At 52.7% G+C, this 22,983-nt stretch overlaps 1 protein-coding gene across 1 annotated transcript in view; it reads right to left on the reverse strand.

Moving 5' to 3' along the window:
- FGF2 (fibroblast growth factor 2) overlaps positions 1-22,983 on the reverse strand; it is a 43,958-nt gene that overhangs the window by 15,215 nt on the left and 5,760 nt on the right. The gene's annotated exons all lie outside the window — the stretch shown is intronic.

A 22,983-nucleotide genomic window follows, 5' to 3' on the forward strand; every position in this document is an offset into this window, starting at 1 on the left:
AAATTAAACTTGGCCACCTTCAAGTTGGCTTCTTCACTGTCACTGTCCCATGCTGGGCTGGCTTCATAAGGAAGAAAGATTCAGTCAAGTCACCACACTTGAGACTCAGAAGACCCCCGGCTGAGCAAAGCTATCAGGCCCTCTGACGGGGACAAGCTGACAGTCGACGTGCTGGTCACTTGCTGCCCCAGCAGGGTCTGGACACATGGATGTTGACTCTTGATAAACATAGACTTCTGGTGGCTTTTTAATGTTGACATTAAATCCAGTAAGAGCTGACCATGGAAAACTAAGGTGTGATTCAAGTTTGAATCTCAGTGTCTTCTTGTCGCCATTTGACGTAGAAGTTGTAAACCAAAAAACTCAGGAATCTCATCATCAGGCAACATCTTAGTGGTCACTTGGTTCTATCATTATACAGTTGTAACTTAAATGATATCTACAATATCCATGACAAACACCTGTCCAGCTTTTCCTTGAAAATCTCTGGCAAAAGGGAAATGGATAGTCTTTTTTAAATGATTAGATATGTAAGCAAAGGAAAGGAAACTTTATCACCATAAGTAAACCCACAAATGTTCAAGGGCTCAGATCATCAGGGATCAACATGTCAGTTACAGTGTGTCCAAAAATCCAAATCATTACTTCAATGTTATTACCATTGCTAAAAATATGTTAGAACTTCTGTTTTGGAATTTTCTCCAGAATCTGCACCATGTTCTTTGGAGTAGCTTCAAGGTTGATAAGTCTTAGAATTATAAAATGCCTGCTCATCACCATGTAAAGGGACAGCCAGTGTAAACCCCCTCCACTTACAGACATACGGAAGCTGACCTCTAGAAAGGTTTGTCCCTGGTGAGAGGAAATGGTTTGTAAAACAGTCAGGTCAGCATTTCCAAGAGCGGTGACTGCGTTCTCTCACTCACTCAGCAAACAGTCATCAGCACCAGCTTCGTCCCGGGTGCTGTCCTAGGCAATGATGGGGCACAGGAAAAGACCACAGAGCAGTGTCACTGCGGGGAGGAGGACTGACAGGCAGGTCACTAAGCCAGGAGAGCGTCAGACAGGAGCCACCAAGCACTCGCCCTGCCCCCGACCCATCCTGGGACAGGGACCACCCAGGGGAGAAGGCCGCAGTCAATCAGGAAAGAGGGGAACGAAGGAAAGAAAGCCTCCCACAGGAACCAGGGGAGAAGGCACCAGGAGAGAGCCAGCAGGACCAGGCAGGGCGGCTCCGCCAACAGAGGGCAGAGTGGGCCTGGGGAGGCCAGGCCAGGAGCTGTGAGGCTGGGTCAAGGGGACTTGGTGTGAGATGGGACAAAAGAATGGGGCTCCCAATGAACAGGGGGAAGGGAGGAGCGGCCAATGTGAGGGACACAACCACCCAGAGCAGAGATGGGCAGAGTGAGGGACGCAGCGAAGAGGAAGGAGACCAGGAGGGCCCCAGGCCCTCCTGCGGGCTGTCCCAGGGCTCTGTCCCTCTGAGACTGGTTCAAGTCTGCAGCGCCTCTGGCAAATCCAGACAGTGAGGTCCCAAGGAATGAATGTGCAGACTGAAAAGGAACCTGCTGGAAATCCAGACTGGGGGGTCGCAGCCACACTAACAGGGCAACAGGAAGGGCTTGTGGTCTCCAGGAGAGCGTGAGCGCCAGAGTGCAGTGGCAGTGTGAAGGCCAAGGCCAAGGGAGCCCGGCACTGAGGAGGGGAGGGCGCAGAGCCAACAGAGCCTGACAGGAGTGGTCAGGGCCAGCGGGTGCAGGAAGGTGCACATACACACCTACTGTGCGCACACAGACAGGGAAAGTAAGAGACAGAGCTGGCACTACTTGCAGGAGATACCATTTTCTATGTTAAAATTAGAAGAGCAATTGCAACGCGATAGTCTGGATTGGATCCTGAAACAGAAATAAAGACATTAGTGGGAAAAGTCGTGAAATCCAAACAAAGTCTGGGATTCGCAGCACTGTGTCAGGGGCTTCCTCTCAGTTTTCAAAGGTGCCTGTTTCAGGCAGCTGTGCACCACTCTGACCAAAATATCCTCTAAGAATAACTTAGAGGAGGACACGCTTACTGGGGACTCACGGTTTCCGGGGTCTCAGTCCACAGACAGACAACTCCACCTCTCTGGGCCTCAGGTGAGGCAGCACACCACGGGGCAAGGGCCCAGGGGAGAAGGCTGCCCAGCTCATGGTGGGGTCAGGAGGAAGGGGAGGAGTGGGGGAAGGAGGCCCAGGGCAGATGCACCCTAGAGGGTACCCCCCTTGACCCACCTGCCTCCAGTTTCCACCCACTCAGTCCATTTAAACTAGGATGAATGTTTAGGTCACAGCTCTCTCAGTCCAGTCATCGCGCCTCTAACTATTCCTGCATTAACAGGAGCTTTGGGGACACCTCACATCAAACAGTGCCATGTCACATGTAGAGTTGACCTTCAGCAGAGCACAGTGGGGGGCTTGGAGGCACTGCGGTCTCTGACACTCTGTAAGCCTAAAATCACTTCAAAATTTAAAAAAAATTAAGTCAAGATAAAACACAGATCAACTATTGGAAATGATTCACGAATGTGCTTAAGAATATGTAAAAACTAACTGAACTGGGCGCTGTGGTGCACACTAAGATCCCAGCAATTTGGGAGGCTGAGGCAGGAGGGTTGTAAGTTCAAAGCCAGCCTCAGCAACTGAGTGAGACTCTGTCTCGAAATAAAATAGACAGGGAGGGGAATGTAGCTCAGGTTAAAGCACCCCTGGGTTTAATCTCCAATACCAGAAAGAATAAAGAAATAAAAACACTGGATTTCTTTATAGCTACAACAAACTATTGGAAATGTTATTTTTAAGTGATTATGGAAATGGTACTGTATTTGATAACAAAATGTATCTAGGACTTTTATGAAAAAAATTGTAACACTTTTTGAACTCACTTTAAAATCACTCACAGGGGATCTACACATTCACAAATGGGAAGATCCATTACAGTGAAGATGCCACGTCTCTCCCCAAATGAAAGAATCAGTACTTTTAACGACAGCATGGATCTGGGGCTCAGAACCCTATTCAAAATCCAGCTTCACCAGGTAGTAGCTGAGCTAAACGTCTCTCCTATATGATGTAAAATAATTGTTATTACCATGGCTACAATGCAGTCATGTCTGTATGTGTGCGAGTAGATATGTAACCATGTAAACATCTTCTAGTAAGCGTTCAAATTCTCTGGCTTCCTATTGTACTTGCTTTGCTTTGAGGTTTAGGGAATTATGTATGTATTAGGAAATCCCATATTTGATCAAGGATGTGAGATGATCTAAGAAAAAGCAAGATGCCCTCCAAAATGTGGCTGGGACATCTTCTCAAAATGTGATTACATCTTACTGTAGTGAGGCCAGTTCTTTGCCTATAGAATCAATTTATAATTTTGCTATTCTCAAGGGAAATACTGCACAAAAGACACAGACTGACACAGCTTCTCCATCTATCAAGCTCCATCTGGGCTTGTTATTCATCCCATACGTTGGCCTCAGGTGCCTCTTGTGTGCTGGGAGCTACTCCAGGAGCTGGGAATCCGCAAGAGCAAGGGACCCACAGCCTCTCCCAGCGGGACCCCGTACTCCAGCAACAACTGGGCAGCAAATAATGCTATTTCTCATGTAAGTAATTCACAGCTGAAACAGACAACAATTCTCAGCTTACTGCAGTCAGGGAGCCAGAAAGCCACTGTCTGAAACCGCTCTGGGGGTGGCTGTGCTGGCCCAGAGAGAGCAAGGTCTCTCTGCCAGGCGTCTCTGCCAGGCGTCCCCACCGGAGAACACGGCGCAGGGCTTTCAGTTTCTTACGGATCCAAAATGACTTACTTTATGAAAAGCAGAGATAAGGCTATGTTTTCTGCCCAACAGGATCATGTTTCCAGGCCAAAAAATAACCAATCCAGTGCTACCATGTGTATCTTAATCCCACGTGTTGGCTCGGTCCCCAGTGCACAACGTCCAGAGAAGGGCCCTCGGGAGGTGACGGGCCATGGGGGCTCTAAGTCACTTACGGATCAGAGCTTAATGGGCTCTGGGGCGACGGCCACTGCAGGAGGTGGGGCCTAGTTAGAGGAAGTGGGCCCTGGCTGGGCTTTCTCACCACACACACTGTCCACCAGGGTGTCAGCCCTGGCCCAAAGCACATGGCCAAGCAAGCGCCGTCTGAAACCACGAGCCAAAATAAACCTGAGCTCCATTGAGTTGACTGTCTAGCTGTGACCGGCTCACTGCCACAGGAAGCACACCAGGCTTACTGGTCACCCGTCACTGAGACTCCAGGGTGCGAATCCTGCCATCCAATACCGTGCCGAGAAACAGACACTGAAAACCCACTGCAAGGACGAACCCAGGAACAAGAGAAATGCATCTGCTGAAAAACTTTAAAGTCTCCCTATGTTTATGTGGAATACACATAGGAATAATCAGATAAATAGCACAGCTGTGACCCAACCAACAGAACAGGCTCACACAGCCACTCTCAGGGAAAGACTGGCTCACTGTTTTATTCCACATGTCAACCCAGAACCACAGAGCCACACATGCTGTTCCCTTCCCAGCTCGACTGGCCAAGTTCAGACAGACATCAGAGGTGTGTCAGGCAGCTGTCCAGCACTGTGACAAAACGCCTGAGAAAACCAACTTAGAGTTAGGAGAAAATTGTTTTTATTTACAATGAAATGAGGTTTCAGTCCATGGTCACTTGACCCCATGGTGTTGCATCTGTGATGGGGCAGATGCATCAGAGCAGACAGAGTGTGTGTACCACAAAGCTGCTCATATCACAGTGGCCCAGAAGCAAAAAGAGACAGGAAGGGGTGGTATCCCAACATCCTCTTCAAGGACACACCCCCACTGACCTGCCTCCTCCTGCCAAGCCCACCGCCTGCAGTTCCCACCACTGCCTGGGGCTAGGGAGCCACCCTCCAGCACACGGGCTCCTGGGGACAGTAAGAGCCGAGACATCACAAGACTCCAGGCAGGTCACTATACTCTGTGCAACTTTCAGTTTGCAAACAAGGTTAAAACTGGGCATAACAGACGAGGGAAGAAAGAGGGAGGGAGGGAAGGAGAGAAATCCATGGACTGAGGCAGGAGGGATGGCAGGTGGCAGGACCCAGCTACTGAGGAAGGGAAGGCAGGAGGAGTCCAAGTTGGAGGCCAGCCTAAGCAACCCAGCAGGACCCTGTCTAAGACAGACATAGATAACTAAAATAAAAGGGTCTGCGGATGTAGCCCAGTGGTCAAGCACTCTTATGTTCAATCCACACACACCCCAGGACCACACAGACACACAAAAAGCCATTCTTCATTACGACCTGGTTAGGACAGGGTTTATGAGTCCATTAAATCTCTCTGTATACCCTAAAGTAGAAGTCAGTTTATTATGACTTAAGAACATCCATACCAAGATATTTTAAATAGTTCCAATAAAAACAAGTGCAAGGGCTGGGGCTGGGGCTCAGAGGTAGAGCACTCGCCCAGCATGCGATCCTCAGCACCACATAAAATTAAAAAAATGCATTGTGTCCACCTATGACTAGAAAATAAATATTTAAAAAGAGCAATATAATATCTCAAACAGCTAATCTCGTCCCATAATTACTTTATTTCTAAGACATGCCACTTGATTTATGCAATGAAGATTCCAAGACACACAGCTGATCTATACCAGAACAGGGCTGCTGCGGGCCACCGGGGGTCATAAAACCCACAAATACCAATTCCCTCCAATATCTCCTCCGGCCCTTCTCACCTCAAGGCCTAGAACGCAGGTCAGAGCAGCCAACACAGCGCAAGCAGCTGTGGACTGAGATGACCTGACCCTGCCAACAGCAGCTGCCTGGGTGAATGACAATGGCCCTCCCCTCTGCAACAGCAGCGGAGGCTGAGCATTCCAGAGGCGCCAGGTGCCCTGCAAGGTCACAGCAGAACAGCACACAGGAATGAGAAAGGCGCTTACTGTCCCAACAGTGGCATCTGCTCAACTGCTCCAGGGCTCCCAGGGGCCACAAACCGACCAGCCCGGTGTCGGGAGAGCCAGAAACGCTCTTCACGGGGTCCTTCCTGGCCTGCTGTGTGGAGGTACCAGATGCAGGCAGGAAAATCCCATCAGCCTGGGCAGGGGCCCCTCTGGCAAGAACAGCTGCAGTACTGATGTCTGGGTGCCCTGGATTCCAGCACCCGCGAGAGTCCTGGCGCCAGCAACGCTGAGTACTCCTAAGTGCACAGCTGGCCCCCGCCTCTCAGACTCACCAACCCTGTCGGCTTAATGCTCTTTTGTCCCCCAGAAACTAATAGTTGGATAAATGTTTGTAAATAGCTTCTAAAGACAAGTCGCCCATGAAATTATCAATGGAGAACAGACTGGTGGTGGCCAGAGGAGGGCTGGGGGAGTGAGTGCAGCTATGCAAGGACCTGGGGACTCCCCGTGATGACGGGGCTGCTGTCTCCAGGGCCTTGTCCATCTTGGCTGTGGCTGCACTCCAGATGTGCCAGGAGTTGCGGTGGGGGGAGTGGGTGCAGGGTGAGTGGAGTCTGTATTTCTCACAATGGCATCTGGGTGAATCTACAACTGGCCAGGTTTATCAATTTAATTTTTTTTTTAAAGAGAGAGTGGGGGGGGGGGGAGAGAGAGAGAGAGAGAGAGAGAGAGAGAGAGAGAATTTTTAATATTTATTTCTTAGTTATCGGCGGACACAACATCTTTGTTTGTATGTGGTGCTAAGGATCGAACCTGGGCCGCACACATGCCAGGCGAGTGCGCTACTGCTTGAGCCACATCCCCAGCCCTCATCAATTTAATTTTTTAAAAATCAGCCAACCTGCTCAACATCTTTACTTCTAGTTTAATAATCATTCTTTTAAATTGTGGATTAAGATCTACCAAAAAAATGGATGTGTGGGGACAAAGGACACAAGGGAAGTCCCCACATCTTTCTTTTAATTTTGCTGTGAACCTAAAACTTCTCTTTAAAAAAACTTTTAAAATGAATTGAAAAGTGGGGAGGTAATATATATGAGTAAAGCAGCTTGTGGTTGAAATTAAGAGCCATGAGGAAGAGAGGCGATGGTGTCAAGCTATAGAACACACACCCCAAACTAATGGGGCTTTCACTACTCGATGCCGACCAGGATTCGTAAACTTTATAATACACGCACACACACACATGCACATGTCTATGACTGGTGTTTAGCTTGTGGGTGGCCAGTCAGAAATCCCTAGGTCAAAGGTCATTAACCTGGCCAGAGTACCCTGAAATCATAAGCAACTCAGAAGATCAACCAAAAATACAAGCCTCCTCAAGCAAGCACTTTTGCCACAGATCCAACATGCTCAAGAGAAAGAGAACCTCCTGATCCCAGCCTTTTCCTGGCAAATCTTTCTTCCTTTTTGAAACACTTTTGGATGACTCGAGAGAGCCTGCGGTCTTACTCAAGCTCAGTAAGTGCCCTGTGCAGATAATGCAACCCGCTTGGCTGGCCGCGCACCTCCCTGGGGGTGAATGCCAATTAGCTGGGCTGTTTGTGTTCCTGGCACTTCTTTCTGCACAATTCAGGCAGCTCCAGAACAGAAAACAGAGCCGCGTGTGTGTGCCCAGGAAGGGGGAGCTGGGCGGGCACGGGGCGGGGAAGGAGGCTGCCAGTGTGCCAGTTATTCCACGGCCTGTCCCCCAGTCCTTCTGCCTGACTGGTAAAATCATTAGGAAAACACCTTTCAAAGCAGGCTGAAGACAAGAGAGTTTTATTTGACCCTCCTGGAAACAGCCCGGGCAGCACGTCTCTCCATCAGTGACGAGCCTTCCCGCAGCCTCCCTGTGGAAAACCACGCTGCCCGCCAAGAGCTCAGCCCTCGCCAGAGCTTCTGAGGCCCTCGCAGGGAAAGTTCCTCCACACCCACTGCATGACATGTGCTGGCCCGACGGGAGGGGGCTGGAAACGGCGGCTTCCCAGCAAGAAACAGGCCCCAGGGCTGCGCCCAGAATCAAAGGAATGAGCAGGAGGAGAGCAGAGGGGCCTCCCCCAGAGGTGCGGCTGCCGGGAAGGGGGAGCTAATGACCTGGCCACTCAGACCTCTCCGACCAACCGACGGGCACTGGCGGGGCAGGGCCATGCTCAGCAGGAGAGTGCTTGTCTACACGGGCAAGGCGGGGTCCCATCCCCAGTAGGGATGACAAACCCAGTAGGACAAGGACTTACCACGTGCAGGGAGCAACAAATCCCGCCTGTGTCACAGGCCCCACGCACAGCAGGGCCTGTGACATCACTGCTGCCAGCCAGCCTCCCCACTGGTAAGTGGGGGACCTAGTGTCCAGACAAACAAAGGCATTGACCTGAGACCACAGAAGTGGCCAGACACAGCTGAGACATGACCCGGGTCTTCTGGGAACCTGCACAGATGGGAGAGGACACTGTAAGAAAGAGCGTGCTGGGGACGCACATGACGAAAGGAGGCCCGAGGCTGGGGCCACAAAGAACAGCCCCTTCAGTATGATTCTGCATTTTCTCTAATTTCCAGAATGGCTGTTCAGACAGGTGTGGCACGTGCCTATGATTCCAGTTTACTCAGGAGGCTAAGGCAGGAGGATCGCGAATTCAAGGCCAGCCTAGGCAGCTTAGTGAGACCCTGACTCAAAATAAGAAATAAAGACACTGGGGATGTGGCTCAGGGATGCAGCAGCTGCCTCTCCTGCACGAGGTTCCAGTTTAATCTCCAGTACTGAGGTGGGACATGTGTGTCCGGCATGTCCCATAGGGATCAGCTCCAGCCCTGTCTAGACGCCAGCTCCTGCGTGCCGCCTGACCTCTGTCCTTCAATTCTGCGGCAGCCTACTTCCGAGAGCCACTCGTGGCTGACCGTCTAGCCTCCTCCGGTGTTTTTCCAGTCAGGGTGAGAGGGCTGCTGAACACGCTCTGATCAACTCCAGTGGCAGCTCTGACACAAAGCACCCTTGGCTGGATCAGACCCTAGTCATTGGCCACATCTGCTTCTGAGGACATTATCAGCTCTTCCCCAAAACTGATTCTGTGACTCACTGGCAGAATTTGAATCAAGAATCTTTAGAGCTTGGCCCTGAGAAATCCTCTAGCCTCGAATTTTCCGCTAACATCAAGGAGGCTGGAATCCCATCAGCAGTCCTGACCCTTGTTCTGGCTGGGAGCGGAGCCTCGCTGCCTCTCTGCAGCACGTGGCTCCAGCCACCTCACTGGCCGTGCCTCAGCAGGTTGAAACGAGGTGAACCTGTGCCCTGACCTCATCAGCAAGACAGAACACAACACGAGCTGGCAGGGATGCTGAGGGGGCAGAGCCACAGGCTGTGGGGATGGAAATCGGGAAGGAAAACAGTATGGAGGCTCCTCGAATCCACGGAAGTAGAACCCCACGTGGTCAGAAATCACATTACTGGGTACGTGTCCCCAGGACATCAGGTGAACACGTCAGAGAGATCCCCGCATTCCTACATCCACCACAGCACCATTCACAACAGCCAAGGTGTGGAGTCAACTTAGGTCACTGATGGAGGGAGGGATGAACAAAGTCCAGCCGGATGCAGAGGTGCACGCCTGGGGAGGCTGAGGCAGGAGTATTGCTAGTTCAAAGCCAACCCCAGCAGGCGCTAAGCAACTCAGTGAGACCCTGTCTCTAAATAACATACAAAACAGGGCTGGGGATGTGGTTCAGTGTGGAGTGCCCTTGAGTTTAATCACCAGTACCAAAAAAAAAAAAAAAAAAGAAAGTCTACTGTATACAGAGAAAGGAAATAAAAAAATTAAAAAAAAAACAATAAAAAAGAAAAAAAATACTATCTCTGCAAAATGAATGAAACTGGAGGACATTGTGTCAGGGGAGTCAGTCAGGCACAGAAAGACAATACTGCATGTTCTCACACGTGAAAGCTAAGAAGCTGGTCTCACACAAGCAGGGAGCACAACAATGAGTCCCAGAGCCTGGGGAGTCGCTGGGTGGAGCCCTCTTATTCTACAGCACAGGAGATGACCACAACAATCAATCAATTCCAAAATCTGAATGTTCCTAATACAGAGAAAGGATCAGCATTTGAGGGGATAGATATACCAACCCAGATCTGATTGATCAGCACGCATTGTCTACTTGCACTGAAATGTCACGCTGTGCTCCGTAAATATGTGCCATTGTCTGTCAATTAAAAATTGTTAAATGTGTTTTAAAAAAGAACCATCAGGACTGGGGATGTAGCTGGGTGGAGAAGAGCGCTCACCCAGCATGCACTAGGCCCTTGATTCAATTCCCAGTGCTACAAAAGTTAACAATTTTCAAGCAAAGAAAGTGTGTCCCAAAGAAAAGTAAAAGTTATGCTATGACCCAAGAATCGGCTGTGGAGGGGGCGGAGCTGGAGGAGGGTACCCCGGGGCGAGAGGTTTCCCTTCCCCAAGGCAGCCCTCTTACACTGCCTCTCATTCTCCATGATAAAAAGACAGGGTCAAGGGCTACAAAGCTTCTCTTAGTGTCACAAACGGGTAACAGTAGTAGAGCCAAGAGCGTCTGGCCCAGAACTGACACTTCCATCCCAAAAGAGGAGCCTAAAACCACAGCTACTGCCTGTGTTTCCTGCCCTGATCCATGAAAACCAGTCCTGCTGCTCCTCACCCCTCCTCCTCAGACTTGGAGCAGGCACGACCACGGTGTCCAGTCCCCGCCCACGGTGGCCAGTCCCGCGGTCTGAACAGGAGCTGCTGCAGCAGCTGAAGCCACTGCCTGTGCTTGGTTTGGTTTGTTTTTTTTTTTTTTTCTCTTCTTTCTGTCTTCTGCTTCCTACTTCCTTTCCCTGTCTGCTCTCCAACTTGATTTTTGTCTTCTGCTTCTTCCTAAAGGTACCCCGGGCTACACAAGAGGAAAACAAACGGTCGCCTCAACGGCGCGTGCCAGGAGGGTGTTATTTTGGAAGACTCTGGAGAGCACGTACACCAAGTCCTTGTACATGGTGTAAGAGCTGCCCCAGCTAGACTGCTCCAGGGCCCCAAACGCCCCAGACCCAGGAGTGTCCTGTGACCTCTTCTGCCCCCTGCCTCTGAGGTACTGGTGACATGCACAGAAAGGAGCTGCCTGAGGACCCAGCTCGCCTTCCACCTGGACAGCTGGGCCTCCGCCCCTGGAATCGGATCGACCACCCGTTCCAGCACCAACATCCCTCCCCTCCCTGCAGCACTCGCCCCCAAGGCTGCTGATGCCACCGGCCACACAAGGCCAGCGACAGCCCCACACAGGGTCCAGCCGACTCCTGCGTGTGTCCACCTGTGCCCTGGGGACAGAAAGCCCTGGGCTGGCCTTTCTCCAACCGCTCCTTTCCACTACCTGTGACACTCTGCCTCCCTCAGGCTGAGCCTGGCGTCCTCTTCCTCCTCCTTGTTGGCACCCCACCAGTTGGTCACCGTCACGCACCGTTGGCACCCCCACCTCTCACTGTCAGCCTGAAAAACTTCAAGGTTCCTGTCAAAGACCTGCTGACAACCCAGCCTCCAAGACCCGGCTTCCTGCAGCCCAGCAACCTGGCCTGCCACCTCCGTCGAGCGGCCACCCCTCCAGCCTCACCGACTTGGCCGGTCCTGACCCTCTCACTCATCCACAGGTCCTGGGCTCACGTCCTCATCCGTCTAAACTGCAGGTGCCACTCAGGTCTCCTGCTTTTCCCCACAGGCCTTCCGATGCCACGATTCTGGGTCCACACACCGTCTGGCTTCCTGGTGCTGCTCAGGGTCCCCGCACGTGACCAGCAGCCCTGGGCACAGGCTCACGGCTTCCTCCCCTCCTCTCTGAAGGCCGGGCACCCCACAGCCACACAGCTCAAAGCTTCCCCTCCCATCCCATGAAGCACCCGCGGCTGGGGTCGCTCGGTGGCAGAGCACTTGCCTAGCACGCACAGGGTCCTGGTTCCATCCCCAGAGCCACAGAAAAGAGAAAGGAAGGAAAAAGAGGAGCACAAACATGAAGCCCCTCCAATTCCTACCCCTAAAGTTGAGTAGGGATGTAACTAAGGATAAATGAGAGTAGACTGAATCTTACCCCTTGCCCTAACCACGCCCAGCTCATCTCCTAGCGGACCAGGTCTGTCCTTCTGTAGCACTGAGCCAGCAACGCGAGCATGTCACTCTGTGTCATGTTGCTACAACGCTGAAAATCTGCGCACTTGGTGGGGTTCTGGCCCGGCCCTCAGCTTCCAAACAGGGATGCCCCTACGGACATTTTAAAAAAGCCACTTGCCCCCTTCAGGGTGATGAGACTGCCCAGGGTACAGGTAAGGGAGACCCACAGTGCACTGAGCTGCCCGCTCCTGCTACCCCACAACCCACCACTCTCCTGCAGTCCAGCCACCCTGCAAAACCAGCACCCAAAATCCCTCTAGCTCTCCTGTTTTACTGGATTTCTCGAGAGGCCAGACGCCCTCAGGCAAAAGTGCCTCTTCCTCTGCTGCGAGCCCTGCTGGCCATGTTCTGCGCAGGGCAGGAGGGTGTGGTGACAGAAGCAGACACCTCCAGGCACAGACTTCTAGAAGCCCCGGCAACCGTGCTAACTCGATGACCACAGCGCCCGGATCTTCAGAAATGGGCATCTGCAGCAGGCCACTCTGTGATGTGGGCAGGCCAGGGCCGACAGAGACCAGGGGCTGCAAGACATTCCTGGCTGTGACCACAGATTTCCAGAACACGGACACCAGCAGCCTGAGACATGGCCCCGGGCTAAGCATCGCAGTGATTTTCTTGGGAATTCTCTGTTGTTTCACTTAATAAGGTCCTTTCTTCTGGAATAGGGTGGTAGTTTTGTTCTCAGAAATCCGAAGAAGCAAAGCTAACGCACACACAGTGAGGGAAAGAGAAGCCAGAGGCAGGAAGTTAGACTCCAGGTCTCCAAGCACCAGCTGGGAAGGCGGAGCAGCTCCTGAGGGCCTCGGCAGAGCTGGAGACCAGAGCCAAGCCTACCCTGAGTGCTGGGCACCAGAGGGGCTCAGTCGGTGAAGCTGGGCCCCAAGCCTCTGGTGCTACTGGAGGAGGAGCCTGCAGGAGCTGGGGCTTGGGAGTCCTAGGTCATGGGTTGTGCTCCTGAAGGGGGAGGGAACCCCAGTGGCTCCCCACCAGGATGTGCTGCTGCCCAGGTCCGAGAGCAACGGGATCACCAGTCACCAATCACACCTGAACCCTCTAAAACTGTGGGTAACATCCATCACTCTCCTGAGAAGTCGATTACCTCAGGGATGGGTTACAGTCGCGGGAGGCGGCCAGCACACCACGCCAGGGCTCACTTTCCCTGGGACACTCAGGCCAGTCCCCATGTCCTGCTGACAGGGCCTTGTGATGCTTAACACTATGTATCACTGTGCGGCCACGGTGCCAGACACCTGTTTAGAAGTTCCTCTGGATGTCTGTCTAGGGGTGCAGTTTTGGTTTGTTTTTGTTTTTGTTGTTGATAGACCTTTATTTTATTTATTTATAGACGGTGCTGAGAATTGAATCCAGTGCCTCACACATGCCAGGCAAGAGCCCCAGCCCCTAGGGGTGTTTGTAATGATATTTACATTTTCATTCACTAACAGATTGGCCTCCATAATAAATATCATTTCTTCAACAAAAGGGAACAAAAGGCAGGCCCTCTGCACGAGGGGGTGAGGGGGTCTGACGGCAGGAGCCTCTGGCCTTGACCCACAACAGCAGCGCTTCCCTAGGTCTCAGGTAGCCAGCTGTGCGGTCACACAGCCAGTTTCTTACCCGAGACTCCCTCCACCCCTCGGCTGACTGAGCGCCTCTGCGGGTCCTGCTTCTCTGGAAAGCCGAGATGAAGCAGCTGTGCTGAGCCAAGCAGCTGCTGGGGCATCAGGCCATCAGCCCCGGGACAGCTTCCCACACTGCAGGACCGTCCCTGCGACAGGACTCCAGAGCCAGGCTGACCTGCAGGGAGCACTGTGCCAGGTGGACCGCGATCCCCAGGGACACTTGAATGCTCCTCCAGGCTGGTCCCCTCCGGGCTCCTGCCTTTGGAGAGGCCTGAGCTACCCTCATGTTCTGGTCCCGTACCCTCCTGCCTCTCCCCATCATTGTCCCAACAGCACAGGAACAGTTTCCCAAAGAACACAGCTGTGTCCCTCGCCTCAGAACCCGATGTGCTTGGGTTTAGATTTTGGGGTGCCTGCCTTGGCAGGCACAGTGCGGAGCTGTGCCTCTGAGCCCTGACGGCCATCCCCAGGGCTGTACTAAGCAGCTGGGCTGAGTCCATCCAGGCCTGTCCCTCTGAGGGGGACATAAGAGGAAGTCAGCCCGGGCAGGTGAAGGTGGCTCCTGGCACTGGGAGTCTGGGCTGCCACTGCCACAGCAGGCTCCAAGTCCACAGGTGGACACTCAGCTGGGGCCAGAGCAGAGCCCCCCCACACCTCTGCCCTCCCAAGACAGGACCTCCTTTCCCAGAGCCTAGACTCCAACCTCTGCTCCCTCCTGCCCTGCTCAGGTGAGAGCCAGCTGCACCCCTCCCCACAGTCACACACGGGGGAGCAGCACAGGGTGCCTCCCTCTCCCCCAGGCCCTGCCCTCGGGTTCCAGCCTGGCACGAGTGCTCTTCCCACGTGGGTTTAGGGGTACTTCTCCAGTACCATCCAACAATTTCCTTCTTTCCCTTGACAAAGTAGACACCCTTTGGCTCTCCTGCAGGGACACCCTCAGTCTGCACTGGGCAGTGGTCTCACGACACTTCTCTCAGCTGGGCAGCTGCAGGATTCCCTCACTCCACTGCCTGCCCCCCACCCTGCACTCTATCCCTCATTCCCGCCCTAGTGACTGCACGAAGGCCGGCTCTGACTCCCTCCTTCCCTGATTAAGACCTCTCTGCCGGTCCCTGGATAAACACCAAGCCATTTAGCACAGGAGCCCCGGTCACTGAGACCTGCCTGACGGGCTGGCCTTGCCCCTCACCACAACCCCCCACTCGAGCTACTTGGACTTCTTGCAGTTCCCAGCACAGGCAGAAACACAGCCCTGTCTCCGGGCCTTCCTGCCCTCTCCCGCCCTGCCTGGCACACACCTGGCCGCCAGGGCTGTTTGGTGGTGCCCCAGCTTGAAGCCTGCCTGCTGTGCTGTCAGAGTCCTCGACTCTGTGGCCTGGCCGACTTATGTCCTGCAGACCACGGCCCCTGAGGGGCAGGGCCTTATCGTCCTGGCTTTTCATCCCCAGCACCCAGCACGGTGCCTAACACAGCGCGGGCACCTCCTGGGTAAAGTAACAGGTCCACTAGTACATCGTTGTTATTGAGGCATAGCCTGTGGGGTCCCAAATAATATTTAAGGTGAGTTACAGATATCGACAATACACCAAGGCAAAACTTTAAAAAATGGCTTCTAGGAAAGGCAAACAGAAATCCTGGTTGAATACTGTGAGCCAGGAGGGCGGTGAGGGTGACGGTCTGGAGCAGGCCACACTGCTGGCTCTCGGGTGGCCAGGAGCAATACCCACTTTCCCAGAGACCAAAGGTGGACATGCGCTGACCTCTGAGGAACGCAGGCGGGTCCTGGCTTGGTTCCCGAGCCACTTCTCCAAGGAGCCCCTGCGTGACACTGACCGAGACACACAGCCGCCTTAACAGACTCGTCTCATTAGTCACGTATTTTTAGTGACTTACAGTGATGGTGCAGATTCCTGGGCCCAGCGACATTTCAGCACTCGGTGAACTGTAGGATGAACTGCCCTGGGGCACAGCTGCCACGCCTCCTCCCACCCTGCCCCACAGACAACTCTTACAATTAACAGCGGCCAGTCCCCTGTCGATGTCTCTCAGGAAGTCACCATCAGCCCCAGGCTCAGGTGACCACAATCTGCTAAGTACATCTCACAGGTGTATCTGGTGATATTATCCCGGACATGCTCTGGACCACGATTGGAAATCTGCGAAAACGCTCTGTATCTTCTCTTTGGAAAAACATCCTGATACCTACCACTTGGCCTCTGTGTCTGAGGGAACATGGAAGCCTGAGGCATGTCTGTGTCTCCTGGCGGGAGCTCCCCACACAGGGAGGGGCCCCCACTGGCCTGAGGCAGGCTTCTGTGGGATCACCTCACGCTCCTGCCATGGAAGGAGTCACCTAGAGAGCAGGACGGGGTGCTCAGCTCCCTTCAGAACAGGAGGCACCTGACGGGAAGCCTCACCCGCCTCTGGAAGCCATGCCCCGCCTAGAGCACGGCTCTGCAGAGCCCACCACAGAAAAGCTCCGTGGCCCTGCACCCCCAATCCTGGCCAAAAACAATTTCGGTCTGGGAAATATTCGAAGTAGGTGTAACCAGACAGACATCCCCTTTATTATTTTTTTTTAGTTTCATTAAAACATTCAGAGAATATCTAACCTTGAGAAATGTAACCTTCTCCAGTGTCTTCCAAGAAAAACCAGTCGAGGTGCAAAACGGAATGTGATTAGTTAAGGAAACTCTCCCACCACACAGGGACGTTAGCTGCTTTGCTGTTAGAAGCGGGTGGCGGTTGGTCTGCAGAAACTGATTCACATGAACCTGGGCACGACTTTTTGACGCTAATTAGATGGCTGGGTCAACTGCATTTTTAACATGATGACCACTGGACAGCACCCTTTTCTCTTCATTTCTTAACTTTTAGATGGAAAGCACGCTTCCAATTATTAAGAGACAGCAGATAGCACATACATTTTTAAGTGTGGGCTCCGCCTGGACATAGGAACTCAGGCTGAGCCACACCTAGAGAAGCCAGAGGCCACATCATGTGCTTTCTGACCTTGGTGGGAATGTAATAGTCGGGTGTAGCAGGAACCATGCTGGGCAGCATCTGCTGCTCTTGGAAAACCACAGCCACCTCAGGCTTCGAGGCCATGGCCACGGCCACCACAGTGCGGAAGTGGCCTCCGGGAACAAGGTAACTAACAAGGTGCTATTTACCAAGCAGGCCAGGGGGCTGGGTCCCTCCTTGGGCCCCCTCCGAAAAGCTAAACGGATAAACTCCCTCTGGAAGAAAACACCTCCTCTCATGGAGGGTCGGGGGGGGGGGACTGAAGGGTCCCAAGGACACGACGCACCGCACCTCGGCTCTTACCCCGTCTCTGCCACGGCCTCAGCCCCACCCATCCGCAGACACCCTCACTGTTCTGGGAGCTTACTACCTAGAGTTTCCAGACAACACCCACCTCCCACCTGTGACCTGGGCCACGGCCACCCACCTGCTGGTCGGCCTCCTGCTCTGTGACCTTGCAATGGGCAGGGCCTCCCCTGTGAGCCGTGGGGAACGGGTGCACCAGGGCTCAGAGGCTTTCAGCTCAGCCACACTTTCCCGAGGAGACGCCCAACAGGATCAACAGGATCTTGGGGAAGAACCATGTGGGACAAGGTACCTGAATAATTACTCTGGTGAAGAACAATGTCCAGTTGGCTGATGGTGTTGGGCTGAGTAGTCCCCGAAACACTCCATCAAAGCCCTAAGCCCACTACCTCAGCAAGGGACTATACCTGGGGCATGTCCTCCACAGAGCGACCAAGTTAAAATGACCAGGGCCACTGTCCTAGTCCCATCTGATTAGTGTCCTTCTGAGGAGGACATCCAGACACACGGACAACAGGGTGTGAGCATGTGGAAACACCGTGTGAAGAGGTCATGAGAGGGTGGCCATCTGCAGGACAAGGAGAGGGGCCTCAGGAAACCAGCCCTGCCCGCACCTTGACCTGACACTTCCAGCCTCAGAACAAGTGGGAACACATTTCTGCGGCTTCAGGCACCCAGACTGGGGCCCTTGGTTGTGGCAGCCCCAGAGACCAACACAGAGGGGCTGGTTAGAAGGCAGTTTCGACAGTGGGGCCAGATGCAGAACAGCGTGAAGGCACAGGAGCAAGACCAACACTGGGGCAGCAAGGGAGCCCTAGAGGAACAGTCTGCCTCCTCGCACACGAGACACCCCCAAATCTCTGACCAACTGACATCACTTGGTGAAGATTAAAATAAGTTAAGCCCAAGCACGTCTGCTATTTTACTTTTCTTTGATCTTGTTTTTTTTTTTTTTTTTTTTTTCTGGTTGTTGTTAAATGTTACATTGCCTCTCCTTAGACAGCCTGTCTCCAGTTTCCTTGAAAGGGTCTAACCATACTTTAAAAACATCCGGGCAGGGCTGGGGCTGGGGCTCAGTGGTAGAGCACTTGCCCAGCACAGGTGAGGCACTGGGTTGGATCCTCAGCACCACATAAAAATAAATAAATAAATAAAGGTGTTGTGTCCGTCTACAACTAAAAATATATTTAAAAAAAATATTCCTGTAGTTACTCTCTGCGTTCTCTGTGTGCCCCAGGGTGTTCTGGGCCCTAGCTTCAAGGTTCAGTCCACTCTCATTTATCCCTAGTTACATCCCTACTCAACTTTTGTATTTGCTATTTAAAAATCTTGAGTTCTTCAGAGAGCTACCCCTAAATATTAAAGGATTGTTTTATGCCAACTCATGACAGAACTGGTCCCTAAATAAAAGCAAGTGCCACAGTCAAAGGGGCAGAACAGATGACAGGGACTGTAGCTTTGCTGGGTGAGGCCCTGCCTCTGGGAAGAGTTTAGACCTTTTTTTAAAATCACCACTTCTGTTCAGATTTCTCCTGCACGATCCCATGGAATCCTGGCCATGAAGCTTATTCTAAACACCAAGAAGGCTGAGGTGCAGAATCAATTACTTGCAGTCACAGAGATCATGTTTTCTTATTTGCAAAATAAGACAAGATACCTACCTCATAAGTTTGTCCTTAAGATTAAATGACAGTATTTGTAAAGCTGGCACAGAGCACATGCTCCAAAATTTCATTCATTCAATAAACTCCTTCCATGATTTCCAGGGTCCTGGGATGCAGTGGTGAAGGCTGGCCACCCCTCCTGCACACACAGGGGCTCCAACAGCAAGGCGATCACCCTCGCCGTGGGAGTGGGGCTGGACACAGCCCAGGAACACCTCAGGACTTAAGGCCAGCCTCCAAAGACCTGAGTGCCTGCTTCCTCTCTCCTCCCAGCGGGGCGTCTCTGTACCTCATTACGTTTTAATCCCATCTCTGCTGAAAGTGGCTTCTCTGTCTCTTAGTGCAGGTATCACTCCCCGGCAGCAAGACTCTCCTGCTGGTCTCACCTGAGTTATATCCTCTCCACCAAGTTACGGAGCTGAGAGAAAGGCAAAACAAGTAAAGAACTTCCAAAACTTAGAAACACGCTCCAAACAGAATATTTCTCTTTCACTTAACTTTTATATGCCTTACTCCCCCAGAGAAGTCAAGAAAATAAAGGTGTAAGTCCTAAGTTCAGAGACTAAAGGTTAAATATGACTCAGACAAAAACTCTGCGAACTTGTTTCTAAGATGAAAAGTAGCACAAGAGTGGGATATAGTGGGAAGGAGAGAGCCACCACCCAGAGTCAGGACCCCAAGGTCAAAGGGACCTCTCCTCTTGAGTCCCCATCCAAGAAGTCATTCACCCAGTGAGCAAATGACACTTCCCAACATACATACACATGCACGCGCACACACACACACACACACACACACACACACACACACACACACACACGCCGAGTCCAGAAAAAGCATGAGAAGCCCATGAGATGATGTTTGGCAGAATCAAAATGAAACTAGGCAAGAAGAGGGAAAATCAATAGGAAAAGAAGAATACATAAAGAAGGCATGCAGCAAGTGACGGGTTCCAAGGACTTACACGCACCACATATGGGATTTATATGGTAGTGGCAACATTAATTCTACATCTAATTCAAAACACATCTGCTTGTCAAGTGATAGGCTTCCCAAAGTAACTTGTAAGGTGGGTACCTGACTCTCACTCCTCTGTTCCTCATTTATGTAAGGACCACTAACACCTATGAATTGTTTTCTATTTGCAAAATGATTCAGCATAGAACAGACATCCAGCCTCAGCTCCCACCCAGCCCTGTAGACATCACATCACAAAGCCTGACTCACTGGGCCCTACACTCTCCACCCGGATGTGTCCTGCAGATTGTCCCAGTGACTTCGGCTCCGGAGGGGGGTGAGTGTTAACTGGTCTGTGTCCCTGCCCGCGTGGAGAAAGGTGCTAACAAGGAAGCCAGACAGCTCTCCGTTAATTTGTGGATGATTCACGGATGCGAGACCTGAGGCAGAATGACCTAGGATGAGGTGTCCACCCCAGGCCTGCCTTCCTCACCAAGGGGACAGTAATCAGCCTGGAACCGCTCATCAGTACTGGCTACAGACACTGACAGACTGTTCAACAGCTTCATAACAGTGGCCACAACACAGCAACCCTGACCACGGAGCGTGCTCACCTCTGCTGCTTCCCTGGAGTACCACGAAGGTGTTTGCCACACATCCCAGGGCCACCACGCGGCTGCCACACGGTGCTCCACGTCACCACGGACCCGTGCCGACTTACGTCAAGTCCGGCTCACTCAGCAAATGTGGACTGAGCCTCCCCACGGGCCTCCTCTGTTCAGCACTGAGCCAAGGGCGCCTGGGAGCATCCTCAGCCCCAGACCCTCAGAGCAGAAAAGGGAGCAAAGAGCTCCTGCTGACCGTGTCCGGACCTTCTGTAAACAAAACCCCAGCCAGGAATTTCCCAAACAACCAGAGACATGAAGTTGATTACCCAGTGGGAGTCCGAAGTTGAGACAGCACAGGGAAAGGAACCGGCCCAGGATGAGGGGAAAGCAGGGGCTGGGTGCGTGATCAGGACTGGGGTCAACAGGCGACACAGGACACTGGCTCCGGGGGTCAATCTGGTGAAAGGCCAAGAGGGGGGCAAGGCCACGAAGGGAAGGCCAGAGAGGAGAGCCTGGCTCACTGCCTGGTGCATGTGGAACACAACAGCTTCCGTGGACTCTGTGTGCACGTGGACACGGGAACTCTGGGCGGGCCTCGCCTACCGAGCTTAAGGGACACTCGGTGGCAGAAGGTTCCAGGCTCTCTGGAGAAGCAAAGAGAACCTCGCTTCTCCCTGGGAAGGTAGCAAAAGCACCACAGAAGAAAGCCCAGGAGATAAAGGAAGGAGGGGAGAGAGGGAGGGGTGAGGAAAAGGGTGTCCCAAAAGCAGGGTCACCAGGAGAGGCCCGTGAACCGGTGGAGAGCCCTGGGAAAGCACAGCAGGTGGCTCTGGTGTGTGTGGACAGGGAACAGCGGAAGCCGGGCTGAGAAGGTGGCCCTGGAGCAGGAAGGCCAGCTAGGTGCGGTCAGGGCCTAGGCCGGAGAGTGAGGCCAGGGAAAGTCACGAGGGCCAGGAGCCCTGGACTGGGAGACCGCACCCACGAAGAGGAAACCAGCCTCCAACCACTCCCTCCAGGCGCCCAGAAGAATGACTTCCTGACCCGTGGAAGGCCGCCAGGACAGGGCTCCCGCTGAGGAACGGCGCGAGACAATGCTTTACCCAGTCACACAGCAGCCGTGGCGGTGAGTCTGTCCTTGGGGCAGCAGGAGGCAGAGAGGACCAGGACAGACAGACGAGCAATGTTCTGCTGCAGGACGGTGAGAATGTAACAGAAGCAAGACCAGCTCTCCCTGGGGGCCGGAGAGCACAGACCAGAAGAAAGAGGAGACGCAGGAGAACCCACCCGGTGAGGGGCAGCGAACACGGGAATCACCAGGCAGCTGGGCAGAGCCGGCACGGCCAGGGAGGGACAAATGGGAAGCCATGGAGCTGCACCAGCAGACCACAGCTCTCCGAGAAGGCCTCAACTGGAGTGGGGAAAGAGAGAGAGAGCTGAAGAAGGAGGGAAGGAAGGAAGGGAGGGAGGGAGGGAGGGAGAGAAGTAGGGAGAGAGAGAGGGAGGGAAGGAGGGAGGGAGAGAGGGAGGTAAGGGAGGGAGGGAAGGGAGGGAGGGAGGGAGGGAGGGAAGGAGGGAGGGAAGGAGAGAGAAGTGGAGACACAGGATTCCAGAATCAAATCCACAAAAGAATGGAATGCGTGCAGCATACCTGTGCAGCATACCTGAGGCCATCACTCAGCGGGACGACAACCCTGAGCACTTCTCAGAGAAACCAGAAATCCTGACAGAGTTCTAAGCAATCTTTCCTGAAAAATGACTGTCTTCCTACAGGTCATCCTAAGTAACGCCAACAGCCAGCTCTAGGGTTCCCAAAGGCTCTGAGAATATAACTTTGTTATACCCAACTCTTCAGTAAGAGACTGCCCAGGGTCTGAGTGGACACGTCCCTGTGTGGAGAGATGGAGCCGCCTCACCACAGTCCACAGAGCATGGCCCAGGGGCAGCTGGAAGGTCCGCAGAGCAGTTTCCATCACGGGCTCCTGCAGTGAGCCCAGAGCCCTCTACGATACCTATTCACAGGGAGGAGCGGCAGATCCTACCCTAAGGTACCAGAATCTTCTCACAGTGCCAATCATGACAGAGAACAGTCCAGTCACAGGACCAGCCTGGGTAGCACTGTTCCTACAATCCTTCAAAAAAGAAACACTTCTTTCTGGGCTAATTTGTCATTCTTTAATTATAAATTTTCATTATAAATTAACGTGCAGCTTAATTATAAATTAAACCGGATCATTACTTTCAACAGTTCAGCTACACCTGGAATATAACATTCAATATTCATATAACCTCATTTTGTTTTACCTCTAAAATATCTTGAACACCTGTGAGCCTTTCATTTCAAAATTCTAGCAGCGAATTCAACTTAGAAGTTAACTTGGAGATGTCAAAAACCCTTTGGAAATTGTTCTAGAAGCTTTTTTGCTGCTGTGACTAACAGACGTGGCCAGAACAACTGTAGGGAGCAAGAGTTCGTTTGAGGGCTCACAGTTTCAGAGGTCTCAGTCCACGGAAGGCCGGCTCCACTCCCTGGGGTGAGGCTGAGCATCATGGCAGAGCATGTGGTGGAGGGAAGCGGCTCACATGAGATCAGGAAGCAAGAGAGAGAAATTCTACTCTCCAGATACAAACTATATCCCCCAAAGCCACACCCCCAATGCCCACCT

The sequence above is a fragment of the Spermophilus citellus genome (genome assembly GCF_964194105.1).
Source record: "Spermophilus citellus genome assembly, chromosome: 8".
In the NCBI taxonomy this organism is placed as follows: domain Eukaryota; kingdom Metazoa; phylum Chordata; class Mammalia; order Rodentia; family Sciuridae; genus Spermophilus; species Spermophilus citellus.